The sequence below is a fragment of the Epinephelus moara genome, chromosome 20 (assembly GCF_006386435.1).
Source record: "Epinephelus moara isolate mb chromosome 20, YSFRI_EMoa_1.0, whole genome shotgun sequence".
Taxonomy (NCBI): domain Eukaryota; kingdom Metazoa; phylum Chordata; class Actinopteri; order Perciformes; family Serranidae; genus Epinephelus; species Epinephelus moara.
Genome location: NC_065525.1, coordinates 20,199,771 through 20,219,110, shown reverse-complemented (window position 1 = coordinate 20,219,110; position 19,340 = coordinate 20,199,771).

Genomic DNA, 19,340 nt, shown 5'->3' with positions numbered 1-19,340 from the left:
TTGATAGCAAATCTAACATCACTACTCCAGCCACACTATCAGCTCTAAGAAAGTGTATTTACAGTGGTGTACATTTATGCTAATTATATCACACTCACAGTGACAATGCTGGCATAGTGATATCGAGCAGATTGTGATGATTACGATGTTCTTAGTTCAGCGTTTTAGCGAGCTAGCATTTCCTAATCTGCACTAGGGCTGCAACGATTAGTCGACTAATCGATGACTAATCGACTGTTAAAATAATTGGTGACTATTTTAGTAGTCGACTAATCAGTTTGAGTCATTTTTCATAGAAAAGTACTATAAAAGAACCCCAGAATAATCTTATTGCAGCCTCTTACGTTCAAATATTGGCAGCTTTACACACTCTCCCCCGTGACGGTGAACTAAAACCCTTTGGCGTGAGTATGAAACAGGACATTAGATGACATCATTTTGGGATTTGGAAGAGACAGACCGACATTCAACAACATTTTAACACATTTTTCGATAAAATGATTAGTCGACTAATCGAAGAAATAATCGACAGATTAGTCGACAATGAAAATAATCGTTAGTTGCAGCACTAATCTGCACACAAATTACAGCTGAGGCTGACAGAAATATCTTTAGCTTTGTAGCTATTTAGTCATGAATCCATGTATTAGACAAATTCAAATTTGACATGCTGTTGGCACTAGATGGAAACTCAGGATCACCGTAACAGGTAGGGTTAATCCTCTGGGGACTGTGGATATCTGCAATAAATTACATGGCAGCCAATTAAATAGTTGACATTTTTCAGTCTGGACTAAAATGATGGGCCAACCCTGACATTATAATCCACAGTGCTGTGCGTGTGTATTAGCATGACTAAGAATTAGGAAAAAACTGTAATTTGTGTAGATACAGTATTGTCACGTAAATCCAAGAAAAATACCTCCTCATAATTACGTGTCAAGTTAAATGTACCGTGTATTTAAAATGTGTTTATATAATGATACTATCCTTGCCGCTTTGCTTTGCCTTTAATTGCGCATTCTTTTATGAGTGGAAACAAGCATGAGTGAAAAGTTTTATAATTTTCCTTTTCCATCTGTCCTTAGGTTAAATGAGGTACCTTCAAACTACTTAGTTTGATGAACTACAGTGTAGAGCTTAATTACCCACCCAGCTGCCATGTGGCGCAAAACCATAAACGCAAAATAATCACTCAACACAAATACATTACACTACCTGGATTATGCAGACTCATACTCAGAAACACACAAAGTAAACCCCAGCCCCACCCCTGACCTATGCATCCACTGTGCAACATTCCTGGTGGGAGCACTGGTGGGAACCTGCCAGGCCCGGCATCCTACGAATGGCTGGAGGCGACTGAGAGAACAGAGCCGTCTCAGGGACCAGGACAGCAGCATCATTATGAGCCCCCAGGATAAATAACCCAGCCTTAATGCAACACAGCGTAGCCTGGCCAGGGCGAGCCAACCCATGTCAAATGGGCCTCAGATAGTGCGGCCCACAGCGCCCGACATCTCGACAAGTATACAGGAAATCCAGATAAATACATAAATAAATAGCAGTGTTGTAGTTGGCAGGCCTGCGTTGTTTGAGAATACCTCTGTATATTTGGATTGCTACTTGAAGCTCCCTGCACTGCTGGATATTCAATGTCTATATGGGTCTTTCATGGGGCTCGAGTAAGACTGAATGTGGGGTTTGATGATCGGGAAAGCAATTAAAATGAACCACACTTTAGGTGTTGAATGTTTAGCCTGTAAAAATATAGATTTAATATATTCTCAACGTCATTATGCATCATTAATGCTAATGGTGGTGCTGCTGCAAGAGTCTTCTGTTAACATGTTTTCCTTTACGTGACGATGCAGTCCACATATATCTCTGCACACAGTAAACAATCACAAATCAAATACATGTGAAACTGAGAGTGCCATCATATCTAAATCATGGCTACAGTCTGATAGGTGTTCATTCAGTATTTAAAGGGCAAGTTCCCCCAAATTCTGGCCCTGTCTCTATGCTGGCTTTATTAAAGGAGCCGAGTGTAAGATTTAGTGGCATCTCACAATGAGTACTGCAGATTGCAACCAGCTGAAACTTCTCCTGTGTGCCAGGCATGAACACCTGCTTAGGATTTCTTCAGCGTTCATTTTTTAAGGAGCCAAATTATCTGCAGAGGTCTCTTCCTCTCCAGACTGGTAAAAACACAGAATAAAGCCATTTTACATTACAAATCAGTGTTTCTCTGACGGTGGTTGGCACATCACAGACGGGCCGCTAGCCCAACGTCTGCTAATGTGTGCTCACCTTTCTCCTGATCCAGACTTCTAGGAGGTTTTTACTGGAAGACAAATTATTCGCAGAGAACAACAAATGGACTTAGTGATATAAACTGATGGGTACACTGAATAAAGCACTTTCACATTTAAAAAATCTGCATATTTCCGATGTTGTTTGTTGTGGAGGGGCTGCTTAGTACTGTGGCTGAAGCAAAAACGTGAATGGTGTTTGGTTTGTCCATTCAGGGCTACTGTAGAAACTAGGGATGCACCAATCCGATATCTGGATCGAATATCGGCCCCGATGTCATCAAAATAGATGGATTGGGTATCAGAAAATGCAACCTATACCTGAGGCGATCCTTTCCCTTTAAATCTATTATAACGCGAGCTATGTCATAAGTCAAGGTGCGAAGGAGAGAATCTGCTGTGTGGAGGTATTTCACACTATTTTAACTGCTGTTGCACAATTGTTTATTTTTGTTAAAAATAAATCATCGTTGCATTAATCTGTTTCATCTTGTTTCATTTTATCTTACGAAATAACTGTGTAGTCATCAATGCCTGATGCCTCTCTTCTTTTCTGTTCTACATGTAAAGGTATATAGCTTTTTAGGTCAACCATGGTATCGGATCGGTATCGGATGGTACTCAAAGCCACAGCATCGGGATCGGTATCGAAACTGAAAAAGCTGGATCGCTGCATCTAGAAACACGACAGTGCAACGTGGCGATCTCTGTGAGTGAGGCCCTGCACCATATAAACCACTCATTCAAGTGTTAATACACTGAAGAAAAAATATTTAATAAATTATATTCCATGCCTGCCAATACATCCCCCTAAATTCCACACACTGGACCTCTAAGGTTTAAATTTTGAGATATGGGCCTCTTTAACTGCCTCCACCACAATACAATGTATAAAAATTGAATGTTATCTGTGCAGCTCAAAGCATTAAAACAATTACTTTTGAAAAACTCAACATTGTGCACCGTTCCAGTTACAATGTCCTCGTTACTTTGGATAATCCACAGGCCTCGCTGTCAACAGATTTCATATGAACAATTTCATTCGTAGAAAATAGTTCCAGTAAAACTGTTGACAGAGAGGACTGTGGATTATCCAGAGAAAGACAGAAATAAGAACTGCCGTTGAGTTCTTCAAATTTAATTTCTCAGTGCTCTGAGAACCACAAATGAAATGCTGTTCACCTCAAATGTATTGGGGAGGCAGCAGTAATCTCAGAAACGGATATCTCAGAAACCGTTCAAAAAACAAAACAAAAAAAAAACTGCATGGCTAGAGTAGAAAAGTATGCTTATGTAATTTTTGAGAACTGACCCTTTAAAAGACACCAAATTTATGCAATATTGTATTAATCACATTGGCCTCTTTCCTTTGCCTTTGTGTGATATCATATTATATTGCCCTGCTTGGATTTATTCTGATGCCCAATCTTCAACACTTAAAAAAAAATCACTGCACACGATGTCTCAGACTAACAAAGTCTGCATGTTGGGAACATACAGGCTGCCAGTTTCCCCTCTCCTCTGTTGTTCTATTCTTTTTCTTTGCCAAAGCTCTGGAGAAGAGAAGAGGGGAGGGGGGCAAGAAATCCCCTTGCGAACGACAACTGAGACCTGGGACATGTTTTAAATTTGGACACTAATGTTGGCTCTTTTTACAGCCCTTCTGTAATATGTTTTATGTGCCTCCCAAACATTGGAACGGGGCTTGCATCCCTCTTCCACCCCCCCTCTGTATCCATCTCGTACATCACATGGAGGAGCTGGATGTCAACGCGCCCTGGGTCCCCTGCACTTTCTCCTGCTCACAGCACAAGTTATGTGGCTCAATAAGGCAATATAAAAGAGTACGGAGACAGAGGAAAGAACAGATATAGTGAGAGGAGAAAAAAATCAGAGAAAGATACAGCAAAGAGCATAAATCATCACATTTATGCATTTGTAGTGAGAACGAGAGATGTTTAGAGGAAAAAACATGGAGAAAAAGGGGAATGAAAGGTCATCATCCGCTAAATAGATCCAGTGTGTCACAGCTTTTGCTGACCCAAGCAACAAATCGCTGGCCCTTTAATTAACAACAGAGCATATTTGTGGACATGAAATGGAATATCTAATCTCCAATCGCGGTTGGAAAGAAAAGGGAATGACTCAACCACCTCTATTTACCAATAATACACTCAAGTTTGTTTCTCTTGACGGCTCAAAAACCGTACTCTATCTTGGTTTGTCCTCTGAGAAATAGTGCGCATCTGTTTTCACAATACTTCTGTTTTTCTCTTTGCAGCAGAACGCCTGAACTTCAGCAGCAATTTTTCAAATTTAATTCAACATTATTCAATTCATAACAGGAATTAAAATGATTTGTTGCTCACAAGGCAAAGGGTGTATGAAAAATAGGGATGATGTGTTCCCTTTCATAACAAATTCGAAGCATCATATTTAAAAATACATGCACACATGTAGAGACACGCATAAATATGGTGTGAATAATATGAGGGCTGAGGGGCAACTCCTCTCCTGTCTCATCTTTCTCTCCTGGTGAAAACAGACCTTCTCTCACCACTGGCTGGATTAATGGTGAACACATGTTAGGAGGAGGTCACTGTCTTCCAGTGGCTGCAATTTAGGATTAGCAGAAACAGTCAGATGGAAACAGCTCAGCTCCCACTCTGCCTTTGACTTAACCCCCTCTGTCTCCCAAAGCCCTTCCCTCATTTTAAATCCCCTCATTCATATCCCTCAAATCACCAGTTGAATTGTAGGCCCCATGCTCCTTCCTACAAGGTCGGCGTGGTTTTTCTCCGAGGAGGAACATAAACAAGACAGACACACAAATGATGTGAGGGAGAGGGGAGGAGAGGGGAAAGATGAGTCTTTGGATGCTGGAGTCCAAAGCGCTGTGGCAGGGAAATACACTGGCAGTCAAGCACTTCGCCGCTCCAACATTAACAGTGACGGGCTGCATCGCGCACACATAAGGAACAAATATACATTTTCTGTGCTTGAAGCGAGTAGCGCTGAAATGGCATCGGTGACGGACACACACGCGCACATGATATCATGATAATCCCTCACAATCCAGGCTACTGTCATGGAGGTATGAAAGCCTGCCAAGGACATGTGAGAACCGACACCAAACCAGAACAAATAAACCGCGCCGTAAGTTTTTCCCCCACTGCAGGAACTAAGAGAAAAAAGGGAGGAAAAAAGAAAAATGGAGTGAGCGAAGAGAAAAGCTACAGAGGTTTAAAGGGGAGAAAAGCCCACAGCACGCGGCCCAGAGTGTGCCTCGCATGCAACTGCCTCCCACCCACAGAGCGAATCTCCAACACGCTGTGCTGGCTGGGCCTGGATGGAGAAAGCTAAAGCTGACACTGTAAGTCTAGCACAACTAAAGAGGAGATAAATAAAAAAGGAGATCATGATAACACAGATCCATGCTGCAGTGCACCACACGCAGGCGTACAGAGAGATCAGGACTGGTGATTTAGTGGAGAAAGAAGGTAAGGAGACAGAAATACATCGGGGAAAAGTGGCCACGAAGAGCAAAAAAGAAAAATGAGGAAACAATTGAGCTATAAAGGAAACAGCAGAGATGAGGTCCACATGCAAACAGAGATAGAACTTAAAAGGGTAATCTGCTGCATCTAACAATGATGAGTAGTGTCCATGTGATACTTGTTACAGTCATTTGCTTCTATTTAAAGCTGCACTAATCAATATATTTATATAAACAGGCATCTGACTAAGCATTCAGCTCTGCGGAGCGTTTGAGAGTCTACTGGGTCACTGTTTTTTGTCTCCAGCAGCAGTTTGAACAAAAAAATGGCCGACAAACTTAGTGACTAAGAGGTGAACACTATGGAGCATTTTGCAGCTAAAAAACAGATATATTTCTTAGAAGTTGGTGGAGACCAGAACAATTCATACAGTGAATATTTGACTTAAATTCGTCAGATAAGCAACACTCTAAATGAATGCTAATGTTGGCCGTCTGCCAGAACTGTTAGCTAACCCTTGGTCATAGCTGTAAGGGATAATATGGCAAGGTTATGTTTGTCCTGCTGGCCTCAACTATGCAGCTTTTATACACTTGTATATATTGACTTGTTCATATAAGCTTCTAACTTTTTTTTGTTAGCATTAACATTAATCACTGAGTTACTATTAAAGGAACATTACATTTGTTTTAATGGAAAAGCGGATACTTTTGACCGCTAACTAAGCTCACCTACCTGTCTACCAGAAAAGAGGCCAACTCTGGGTCATTCTTAATCCCCATCCACTCCTTCAGTGCTTGCCAACAACAGTGAGAATGAAAGCCAGCCTCAGATTCGCACTTGTTTTGGAACAAGTTTTGTTCACTTGATATTCTGCCTTGCTATATCTGTGCAATTTTCATGGTCTGGCACCTGGTCACTACCTTTTTACAAAGTCCTGACTTCAACCTGCAGATAAATACACAACCACACACTACTAGTGGATCATAAGTGATGACTGAGAGGGAGAACTTGTGAATGTGTCTGTACATTATTTTAGGAAAAACCTGCATAGTATACCCTTAAAAAGCGTATAGTATATATAAGTGATGTACTGAACCATTTAGCTTAAAGGAGCTATATGTAAGAAATCTAAAGCAAATAGTCGTAAAATCCTCCTAATATGTCACAGAGACTAAGGAATAATGTTCATATAACATACTGATCTGACCGACAACAATAGTACCGCCAGAATATTCGCATTTCAAAAAAAATTTTACAGTCCGCAAATCATGTTTATGTTTTGAATTTGTGTTTTGGCCTGTTGCGCCACCCACCGCCATCTACCAGTCACGCAGTCAGTAGAGTCTCAGCATCAGTTACAGTTACGACTGAGCTACAGCAACACGGCAAGCAGCATTGGCAGTGTCCCGGTACATAGCATTAGCAGCCGGCTCCTCCTCAGCTGTATCCCAGTGTTCTGACGATTTCTGCTGCTTTGTCTAAAATTGCTACTTAGCATGAGTGCTTACCAATAATACGACACAATAGATGCAATTACCTGATATTTATATTCAAGAGCAAAGCCAATGTGCAACCTGCAAGCTAACTTGACTTCTTAAATAGGCAAAAAGCGCAAAGAAAAGGGATATTGAGACCGTTAATGATAACATGGACATGTTGCCAAAGGCTCGACAATGGACTTAACATGTCCAAGTCAAGTGCTTACCGATAATATGACAAATATATTTAATATACGAAACTTGGAAAATCAGCTATGTGCGTGGGCAGAACCACAAAGTAGCACTTCTCAACAGGTAGGGGAAATCGACAGAACACCAGCAGCAGCGTTAGCGGCAGAGAAGCCGGACTTGCTCGAACGGTCCGCTGGAAAACCGAAGATCAAAGACGCGGCGACGCGGCCCTGCCACGGCAGTCGCCCGTGGGCAAACAAATCAGTCTCAAGCATGCCGCTGTCCAGCAACCTCGAATCTGTAGGGGAGGGGGGGCGGACACGACTCGCAACAGTATTTTGAATTTGAGTGCAGTAACCATTTGGCCACATTCTTACATACAGCGCCTTTAACTAACAGCTTATCAGAAGTGACACTTTTGTAATAATTAAAAGACACAATGTCATTATCATTCAGCATGTAGCTGCATCTACTGTAATCTCTAAGCACCAATAAAAGTGTGGCAAACTGCAGGTGCCAATTTTGACCTTCTGTTCAGGTCATCGCTATTAAGCAAGTGGTCCTCATTAAAATATATCAAGTGTAGCTAAAAGAAATTACACATTGTGCACCATCAAGACAGCTCTAAAACTGTGTGGCTCTTTGCATGTGTTTCTGTATTTAAACATTTTGTTGTGTTTTCAGTATGTGTGTATTGCTATGCCCATGTAAGTATTGCTGATTAAAACAGCTGAGGTCAAGGGTCTCTTTTTGAGACAAGAGGTCAGTCCCAAATCCACCTTCAAAACAGCCGGTGACAAGACATTATCTCCAAGAAGTGGCCATTTCTCCACAGGAGAACACTATTACAGACTAGAATGAGTACACATGAGGTGAGTGTGGCCAAAAGTTGGCGCGAAATTGTGGAGGCAAGGGAAAAACTACAATTAGATGAGAGGTTATGGTGATGGGAGGAAGGGCAAATGAGGGGCTCAGGCTGCATGTGTGGACAGTGGGGGAAGGAGGCCCATGCCTGACCTCAGCTGCCGCTACGGAAATTATCCCGCCAATTATCCAGGACGTATTCCTCTAGTGCTCCAAACACTCAGTGGCCAGCCTTTACGACCTTAGGAAACTTTCTGTGTTGTTTTACTGTGGTGACCTCACTTCAATTAGCGTGCACTACAGCTCTGCTGGGAAGAGGGACTGCTACTTGTCACAACCCAAATGCATGACGTCAGGGGGAAAGAGAGTTTAAAGATCTGTGCAACCTCTATACAGTAGTTAGCATGGGTCACAATGTGTGTGACTATACGTTCTAAAAGCAAAAAAACAAGTCTTATCAGCATGCAAACGAGAATAGCCTTTTTAATTTTTGTAGGGCAGGCACTAATTGTGATGGTGACAAGCCGAATCTAGAAACTTTGATGTACTGTGGATAAGATATATTGCTCGACAACATCCTAACAACCAATCACATCTCAGAGTTACCAATCACAAGTAGCTGATAGCAGTTAGCAGCTAACTCAAAGAAGAACAGTGGCCGAAAATGTCCGCAAATTCGGAAAACAATGAGGTCCGAGCAGAGGACAAGATCAGCCGCCATATGACAGGAATGGGAAATGATTGTTATTGCCATGTAATTCCACTGTTATTGTAGGGCTTTTGAGTCAGATCCTCACCTCACTCCTCCACAACTCAAACATCCCGTCCAAATATGATCATGTCTGGCTCCAAAAAACAAAGATAGGAACAGTTATGATGCCGAACTCAAGGCTTCAGAACGGGAGCCCACATACCAATGGGTTACGTCATGGTAGCTACATCCATTATATCATACAGTCTATGGTTTTTGCAGATGAATGACGTCAGCGGTGTGGTGATAGTTTGGCTACTCTATAACCCATTTGGCCATGAAGTGGATGAGACAGTCCAAAATGGAGCTAGGCTACTTAAAGTCCTACACAAAAGAGACTGGTGATGTAAAGTGTCCAGACAAAACTCTGCTACAAAACCTGTGCCAAGAAATAGAAGAGAATGCTACAAGCCAAGTTTATCACATGGAACATCACCATTCAATAAAGTATGTCGAGTGTCGAGGATAGTGCGCATGCGCCCACGCGTGCAGCCTGTTGCAGTCGCTCCTGCTTGTTTTCTTGGTTTTCTTACTTTTTTGCTTTNTGAAAACGCCTTCAGTCTCCAACACCAGCAATTAGACCCACCCCCTCGAACTCACAAAGAAACACCTCTGAAATAAAAAGCAAACTAAACAATATTCCCAGTTAATTTATTTAAATGGATTTTCTGTTTGCGGCTCAGAACATGTTTGGTCATTCTTTAAGTTCAGAATCTATGACTAGAGACAATTAAGCTTTAAGGTACCCTGTGGAGTTTGAGCTTTTGTTTGCATCTAGTGTTTCTCAATATGTCTATCCCTAAAAAACATAATGAGTGTGTTTCCTATCTCATTTAAGGTCTGGTGTGTAGGATTTAGGGGAATCTACTGGCAGAGATGATACATAAAATTCATAACTATGGTTTCATTAGTTTATAATCACCTGAAAATAAGAATCGTTGTGTTTTTGTTACCTTAGAATGAGCTGTTTATATCTACATACAGAGTGGGTCCTCTTCCACAGAGTCCACCATGTTGGTCTACTGTAGCCCAGAATGGACAAATTAAACACCGTATCTAGATAGGGCCATTCACATTTTCTTGTTTTCGCATTTTCATGTCAGTAACTGTAGCTACACTCTTGGCACACAGGACAAGATTCAGTTTTGAAACCTCACTGCTAGATGACAATAAATCCTACACAATGGACCTTTAAAGAGTTGCAAAGACGATTTTATGAGTATTTAGAATCGTGCAAAGTTGACACCCATGTATAGTAGCTTGCAGTCTTCTTCACTGCTTTTGTTGGTGCACTGCCTCCTGTATTTGCACATTACTGCCACAAACTGTCAATCATTGGAATAGCATGAGGCCTCTGTAACATTTCTCTGTAGCGCTACAAGTGGTCAAAGAGCCCACAAGGGACTTTAAAGGGAATCTGATCTGAAAAAATATTGCAAGAAATGTTTAGCCATATCATCATGTTTGCCATTTTGCCATGTAAATTGTAGTTGAAAGTAATGAGGGATGTTTCAGGTACACACACACTCACACACAGTTCACACTTAGGGCACTAACAGCCGAGCAGAGGAGAGGGGAAACAGGTAATAGCTGTTGGCAAACTTCAAGTCACGCTTCTCAAACTGTGTGCCAAGGACAATAACGTAAATAGTCCCTTGCAGCCAATCAAATTCCTTGGTGTCAGGACTGGGGGATATCCTAGCTTTATCTCTTTTTACGACTGCATTTGAAACAAGCTGCTGGCTCACAGAAAGGCTGACCTGAGAGCCAAACTGGAATTAGTAAAAGACTGATGTCAGCGAGGATCAAAGTAAATGGATGCCCACACTTAAGTAAGTCCATCCATTCATTTGTCAACAAACTTAAGTAAAACAAATGGACTGTGGGTCAATTTGTCTTGTTGAGATTGTTGTAGGAAAATACTGACAATGCAGTAACGTAAGTACATGACACACATAGTGCAAGGACCTCGCATTTGGTGCAAGAGATAAGGTATGATATATAACACAAATAGCACAGTGTTCACACATATATCATGTTCATTCAGGGTCCTCAGGGCTTCCAATAAAGGTTGGAGAGAATATCACCTGATGACTCAGGAAACAACCTGGTGCTGTCATCCGCACCAAGTGTTCGAGACATTTCACTCAACAGGCCCCGTAGTAATACAATAGAAGTATCACATTCATTTTTCACAGGCAACAGAGCACGATTAATAATCCTGATCCATCCCAGTGAAACCATATGGGGCTACAGGACAGGATCCAGCAGTCAAATTATTAACATCAGTCCTTCTGTGCCTACAGGAGGAGGAGAGTTGGAGAAAGACACAGGGCAGCTCTGCTGTTGCGGTGGAAACTGAAACAATGAAATGCGCCGATAGGATCCGGACGAAATGTTCAATAAACAGAAATCCACTTGTCTTTTTTTGACTCAGTCAGCATGCAAATGAGAAACAGAGACATAAACATGACAACTGAGCATTGGAGAGGAAACTGAGATATATAACAGCCAGCAGCCCAGGCCGAGAGAAGACTATATGTTCCATCCAAAAGTCAAAGACGAGACAGTCCACGCTACGCTGCTCCTGATCGGATCGCTATCCTTATCTGCCCCAAACACAAAGACACGTTGGCTTCAAGATATCTGCAAATGTGTGTTTGCATGACAATGAATGTGCAAGCATGTGTACATGACAAATATTCTGTTTGTGCACTGTGGTGAAATAGGCCGATGATGCATTGTGTCTGTAAATGTGTTCCACCCAATCTCTCTCTCGTAAGCTCTGGAGGAGGACGGATCCCTTGTGACCACAGAGCAATGACATCATTAAAACAAGAAAGACATGGGTCTCATAATACTATTTCTATCTTTCGACAAACACAGTGTTAACAATTTTAATAATGCTTTGTTTCCCAGTAGATTCTCTCCCGGTGTAATAAAAAAGCATCTGAAAAACCTGCACCTCATTAATTGAGCCTGGGGAGTGTTTTTCCATCATTATGCAGCAGAGACCGTGTCAGTGTGTTGGTCACTCAGGAGGAGACACTAAAAGCTACAATACAATGTGTATAAACAGTGCAGACTTACAGTAGAAATTGTGTAACATGACAGCAGTAAAATGTAAACTGTCTGGACAAGGGGAATACATTTTTTCTCAGTGAAGGGCTGGAGTGGAAGTGGTGAAAAGGACACGTTTTCGAAGTGTAGTTTTGGCTGGAGGTCATGACCTTACATGTTGTTAGCCTCCATGGCAACAGACAGGAGCTGGGGACAACACTAAACTGCAAACAGCATAAAGATTTAACAAGCAAAGTGGGACAATTGAATGTTCGTGCTTTCATGTTATTTTTATCAAGCTTTTAATGCCCATGTGTTTGTGCTTCTTTTTTCTTATTAGTGTGCTCATCTTCGGCGATGCAGCTATTGTTTAAAGCTCCTGAAAACCCTGTTTGAAATTAAATTATTTCCCTATTACAACAAATGGCTGAATAAGCAACAATCAAAGCTAATTTTCAAAATAAAACAACCTTTGTTATTTATGAAGTTGTTCTATAGTCAAGAACTCAGCTAATCCTATTCAACAGGATTGTGTCGCTGTGCTTTGTTCAGGTTTGACCAACAGCAGCCTAGCAACATCAATGTTTAACCCCCTAACTGTCATCACATTTGATTAAAAATTGCTTGCTGAATCCTTATTGGTCCACAGAGGTTCATGACATCACCTTTATCTGCCACAGGCCAGTGAGAAGAGCACAGACAAAAACACAAATACAGAAATCACTCAAGTAAAATGACTAAAAAAATGACTGTTTCAACATTAGGAGAAAATCCTGTATTTATAGGAGCCCTGTTCCGCAGTGAGCTGAACTTGCACTCATGTCGTCACCTTATGGACGAAAACTCTGGGAAAAGCTCATGGGACACATTTAAACGATCTATAGCACATGGTCGAAAGTGCATGGCACAAGTGCATTTCGGGTGTGTCCAACTCCACTTTTAGTGGTAAAACAGCAAATAATCTGGGGGCGAAGCAACGTGCAAGGCGCAAAAGGGTTGTTTTTAGTCCCTTAACTAATCATAGGTGTGTTTTGGGGGTGACATGAATTCAACCAATCAGTGTCACCTCTCATTCCTTTTAAAACACTGCTATTTACATGGTAGATTCAGCAAACTGGAGAACTGAGACATTTCCTGCTGAAAGTGATGCAGTAAGAGCAGTAATGTCACTGCAGCAAATATCATGGGACATTAAGCATTTACATAATAAACCTGACAGAGAAAAGAAAGCTAAACTTTTAGCTTCCGAAACAATGAATGACGTTACACTGCCTTGTGTGTAAACGCGCACTGCGTCTCTCTTAATAGGAAGTCTGGTGTGGAGTAGCAGCGGACAACAGCTCTGCAGCTTGGCTATGTTCACATTTTAGAGAATGTAATTAATATTTTCCTAATTAATGATGTATCACTTCACCCACCCACAACCCATCCACGCATCCCTGTGTGTGTAACAAGCAGAGTATGCGCATCACCTGAATATTACGCCCTTTAAATAGCATAAAAATACTCCACCACTCTGATTTTAGACCAGATTATTGGACGTCAGTCACTTTCTGTTGCCTTAAAATGGCAATGCACCAACAATGTGCCTGACCGCACCTCATTTTACAACCTACAAGCCCAAGGGCACAAGTATATTTGCTTCTTACACCACGTGGGCGCTGGCCGTGAGAATGATAGTTAATAGCACCGGGTATGAGGTTGGGCCCTGTATTTTATCACAGATAAGCGTTCCCACGGTCAGGAGTGAACCTCCATGCTACTAAAGAGTTAAAGCGTACTTTTAGTAAATCTAGACAATTAACTGTCAGTGGACATAAGAAAAGAAAATGAAAGCGTGGGATCGCATCAAGTGTTGTGTGCACTGGAGGAGTCAGCCCTTTAAATCTGAGCTGTAATATTTGGAACAAAGGGCAACAGATTTAAAGCCCCAAAGACAGACTCCCACCCACACCTACACACCAGCAGTGTTTGTTTTCTGTTCCAATAGGATGTCAGTAGACATGGCAGCAGAGAAGAAACAACCAGAGTTATGTAGGAAATAGCTTCAAAAATAAATCCCTTTGGATGTATTATTAGTTGACATAGCAGTTCTAGTCATATCGATGCCATAAGCCAGATCTAGTGTAGGAAATGTATAGAGTGGTTAAACTGGCAACGATGTACAATCCAAGGATTCATGGATGTGGATTTATGAATGGCTTAAGCTCAACTGCAACTCAGCACACTGCAGTTAACTGCTCTAGGTTTGGTGTTTTATATACTGTAAGGCGTGTTTAACTACAGCAGGTTTAATAATTGTAGTTTTACTGGAGTACATTGGGCGTTTCATGGCTCAAGGTGTATTGCTTACCAAGTCTTTAATCACATGTTGTACCTGGCAGTGTGTTGCAGGCTGGTAGTATGATCTACATCCAATATCAGTCAGACAAGTTACAGTTTGATCAAACTAAATTGAAAACACCCTAGGAAAAGAGTAATAAAACAAGGCGTTTATGAGGTGTGTTAATAATGTATGTACAAATAGCTCCTTGACAGCGTTGGATTGTTGTTCATACAACATATTTCTTTTTCCACAGTTCTACTGACAATAACCTATGGAAACGAGAAATTAGTTGATTCATTGCTTTGCTGTTAGAAGTGCAGCTCTTTTTAATGGCCTGTTTGATGGATGGCCCAGTCCTCTTTGAGTGCTTTCCCACAAAGGTGGAGGGTGGAGAAGAGGATGAAGCAATGGGTAGGAAGAAAACCAGGAAGGAGGGAGGGCAGGAGAAGCCAAATGAAGGAGAGACGAGGAAGTGGACATGGAAATGTAAGTGCAAGAAGTCATGGAAGGCTAGAGAAGAGAGCTCCATTTATAAATGCATTCAGTCGAATCCCAGCATGGGGGCACACAGCAGCCTCACCACTGGGAGACTCCCAGCTAAGGGGGGTAAAGTCCAAAGGCAGAAGGGGGCAGTCCAGGGGGGTAAATGGGGGGATTTGAGTCCTCTCCAAAATTCCTAGAAAAACACAAATCGGTCATTCATTTTCTTCTTCCTCCCCTGATGCTCCGGCCCCCACTCAGTCAGCCAAGGAAATGATCAGTGACTGCTGTATAAGTGAAGGCAGAGGCAGGCCCGATCTTGTACACATGCAACTATGGCGTCACTATGGAAAATGCATCTCCACCCAGAGTTCTAGTCCTGTATCATATCAATATTGAACAGCCTCTTAATGGAGGTGCACAATAAGGGAGGCCGCAGGGCAAACTGTTCACATATAAAATTTTGTCGTGAACCACATTGTAAAGATCCTCTCACAAATAATTTGAGGATGCTTGAAAGGTAATTGGGATGCAATCACTATATTCGCGGGGCATCAAGGTCACTGTTATGTCCTTATGGACACGATCATATTTGATAAGTTAGATAATTTTCCTAGACCATATCCTCGTTTCCCCAAAGTAAGCTACTCTTCCATATTTTTCCACATTAGTATCCATTTATGATTATGAATGAAAGCTTGTCAAAGAAATTCCATATCACTCCATTTTCCACGCTGATTGCTGCTACTGAAGCATTCCAGACGGGTGCATGTCATTACGTCTGCCTAATCCCACATTAGTCTCCATTACCAAGACACGGCTTAATGATTCCTCTATCTCCACAAATTAGGCCACCGCTGTTTTTCTCCCTCCCTCTCTCTCTCTTTTTCTCACTCTCTCTCCTTCTCACACACACTGTCAGATGTGTGTGCCTAAAAGCAAACTAACATGCACATTAAGTCACACACACATTTTCAGTTCCTGCACGGCTCTACCCTTGAGAACTCCTTCCCAAGCCATTTAAAGCATGCAGGACTTTGAGTAGCCGGTAATGTATGGCTTATACAATAATGTATAGCTTATAATGTCAGCCACACATGACACACATTTCATTGGGTGATTTACTGGTTAACAGTTCCTGCTGAAACCCATCCAGCATTACAGAACGAATGGAATGAAATCTAAACATAAATCAGCTCATGGGGTCACTCTGTAAGGCAAGACTCCAGTTTTGGGAATTGGGACTGTGCACACACACACACACACACACAAACACACACTCACACACACACGCTACTAAGGCTCAGGATGGATATGCTGTAGAAAAGACACGTCTTGCCAGATATATTGTGGCTTTTACTGCTGTTGGCTTGTGTTCCACTTAACGCCCTTTACTTTTACGCACACAATATATCATTCACCTGCCTCTCAGCTCACTGCTAATCCAGCCGACCAGTCAGCCAATGGGTCACCGTGGAAGCCCCTGACTGTCACCAGGCAGAGCAAATAGAGGGCTGGATCACATCTCCAGCACAGTTAAATCACACAAACCTTTTCTAATGTTGTAGATTTACATCTACACATGCATACATGCACACGTGGATGCTACAAAGGCACACACTGTGCTGTATATTTATCACCAGAACACCCACATCGTGTGCTTATACCAGAGAAAACTAGAGCTGAAATATCCACAATTGAGAAGCAAATATTTGGTATTTCTGTTTGCTAAATGTACAAATAATTAATTCTCACAGTTGTTGACAATCAATTTTCTGCCGATTTACTGATGGATTACTTCAATTACTAAGTACTTAGATAAACATGCCTTCCTATAAAACATTTTTTTCAATTTGGCAAAAGCAACTCTCAAATGTTAAACAGCAGCTGAGTTGCCAGTAGAAAATGTTGGCATTGTATGTTTCTGCAAACCACCAATGTTACATTTGTACATTTCATGTGTCCAAATTGACATAGTTCTGATTACATGTATATGAGCTGACTTTGTCTTTAGGAGGTGGAGGTGACAGTGGCACCTGGACAAAACAGCTGTCAAGATGTAGACCACTGCAGAACACACCTTTAATCTGTGGTGGCCCTGTGGTATTTGGGTTTCTTTTGATATAGTCCACAGTAACATAGAAATTACAGTTAAACTGAAATCACAGCAGTTGGAAGGCTCGATGTACAGGGAAGTATTTAGGCCACAGCAACTGTAATTTTCAAGACAGAAAGGTCATCTTGGGCTCAAATTGAAGCTTATGAACTTGGGAGGTTTTCTATATAAAAGTGAGGAAGTGACATTTAGCGTAAAGTGCTAAAAAAAAATGTCATTTTTGATGAGAATATGTCTTTTATTTTTGCCTCTGTTGGGATGCCACAGGCAATATTTTAAAGTAGAATGGCAGCAAGACCCAGAATCTTATTTTGCTACTTTCCCCAGTGTTTCAGGAAACTGTATGACTTTTTATGCAAATGTAGCACCTTGATATTTGCTTTTACTTGATGTCACCAGAGACGAAACAGCCCCAAGCTAGGGATGCTCGTTATCAACTTGTGATGGCAAGTGAAGTTTAGGCTAACAGGAAATAATAGTGAAAAAAAAGGTGGCAAAAAAACATCCTGATGGCTGGTCCTGGCTCCAGGCCTTACACAGTTTGAGACCATAAAACAACAAAACCGAATGTTTTGGAGTTGACATTGGCAGCATTTCCAGCAGCTATTGTGCCACTGAAAAACTATCTTTTCCTAACCATAACCAAGTTATTTTTGTGCCTAAACCACAGTGCTGTTGAAACATTAAGTTTCAACATATCCTCTACATAATAACCTACAAATGTTACATATCCATGGTTTGCAAAAACATACATTTATCCTAGCAGTTGGGTTGGAAACAACCATACCAGAATTTTGCCTGGATAAGCCAGTTTGAAATTAGCTAAACATTCATTTAATTTCGGAGCAATTCATCAAAGAAGAAGTAAAAAACATCACAAATCTGATAGATGCAAGTTTCAGAAGTTGCTACACAAAAGAGATACAGACACATCTTGGTTAGCACCAATGAAATACCAATGTCTGATGACCGCCCAATATAAAACCCTGCAAGTGAGAATGCTAGCATATATAAATGACACACAATGACATACACTAAACCACTAAACTATACCATAAGCTGTGTGGCACATTAGGTCTCTCCATCTGCTGCCATGCCTAAAACAGATGTAAATCCTCTATGCATGACGTATCCAGTTTTTATTTACATAAACCTCAGCCCTAACTCATGTATGTGGACCAAGCATGGACCACAACAGTAGTGAATATTTGAAGGCTTGGTGGCACATCCAGAGGGACAGCAGCTGACTGAACCCGAGGGGAGGCCTGAGTCATCCAGCTGAGCAAACAGATGAGGCTGGAGTCCAGACTCTTTCAATAACGCTCAGCTCTGAGCTAACACATGGACTAATGCGGTCCAGGAGAGCAGGGATTGGCAAGTCCTCACCAAATGTACAGTCCTGATGAAGGTTTGCAGGTACTACAACACCCAAAAGGAAAACACTAATACATGTAGAGAAATCACACTGTAAGGAAAAAGGTCTGGAGGAATTATTTTACTAGCTACTCAACTACTGACAGTTAACTATGATTTAAAACACTGAACTAATTTTCTTGTTCTTATTCTTCTGTGTTCTGCAGACACATTTAAATGTTCTTTTGTTGCATAAACTCTTTTTTGGAGAGGTCACATAAATAGTTAGGTATTCAAGAAAATTACCACTTGTTTTCTTTCTATTCAATTTGCAAAACATTTTTTCATAGAAATAAACTTAATATAAATGCAAAAATGCCCATCTGAACAATAACGCAAGTGTGCCCAAGCTGAAGAAAACCAACCTTAATACCGGGGGCTTAGTACTACATCTCCACACATCAAGCATAATAGCAAAACTCACTGTGGAGCCAACGTGGTCTTATTAAGACCAGTTTGTCTGTTCTGGCATAAAAATACAGTCAGATTGGAGCTTCTTCCTGTAGCTGCAAGGCTTGGGTGGTTACTTATTAAAAACATCTCATCTTCCAGCTGTAATTTAACCCATGGCTGCACACTAGAAATATGCCCACAAACTGGACAAGATCTGTCACACAAGTCTTACGTAAGTTCTGTCAACACTACAGATGATTGCCGTTGTGCTCCTACAGACGATCAGCACGGTGGCTCAGAGACCAATAGTGTTGTCAGTGACCAATGTCTGAGTGTGTGTGCTTCAGCTGTCCCATACTAGTGCAGCAATCTGACTTAGCATGTGGAATTATCTCACCCTAATGGCAGAATATTTTCCTTGGTTAATGAAAAATAAGCCCTCAAGGCTGAAT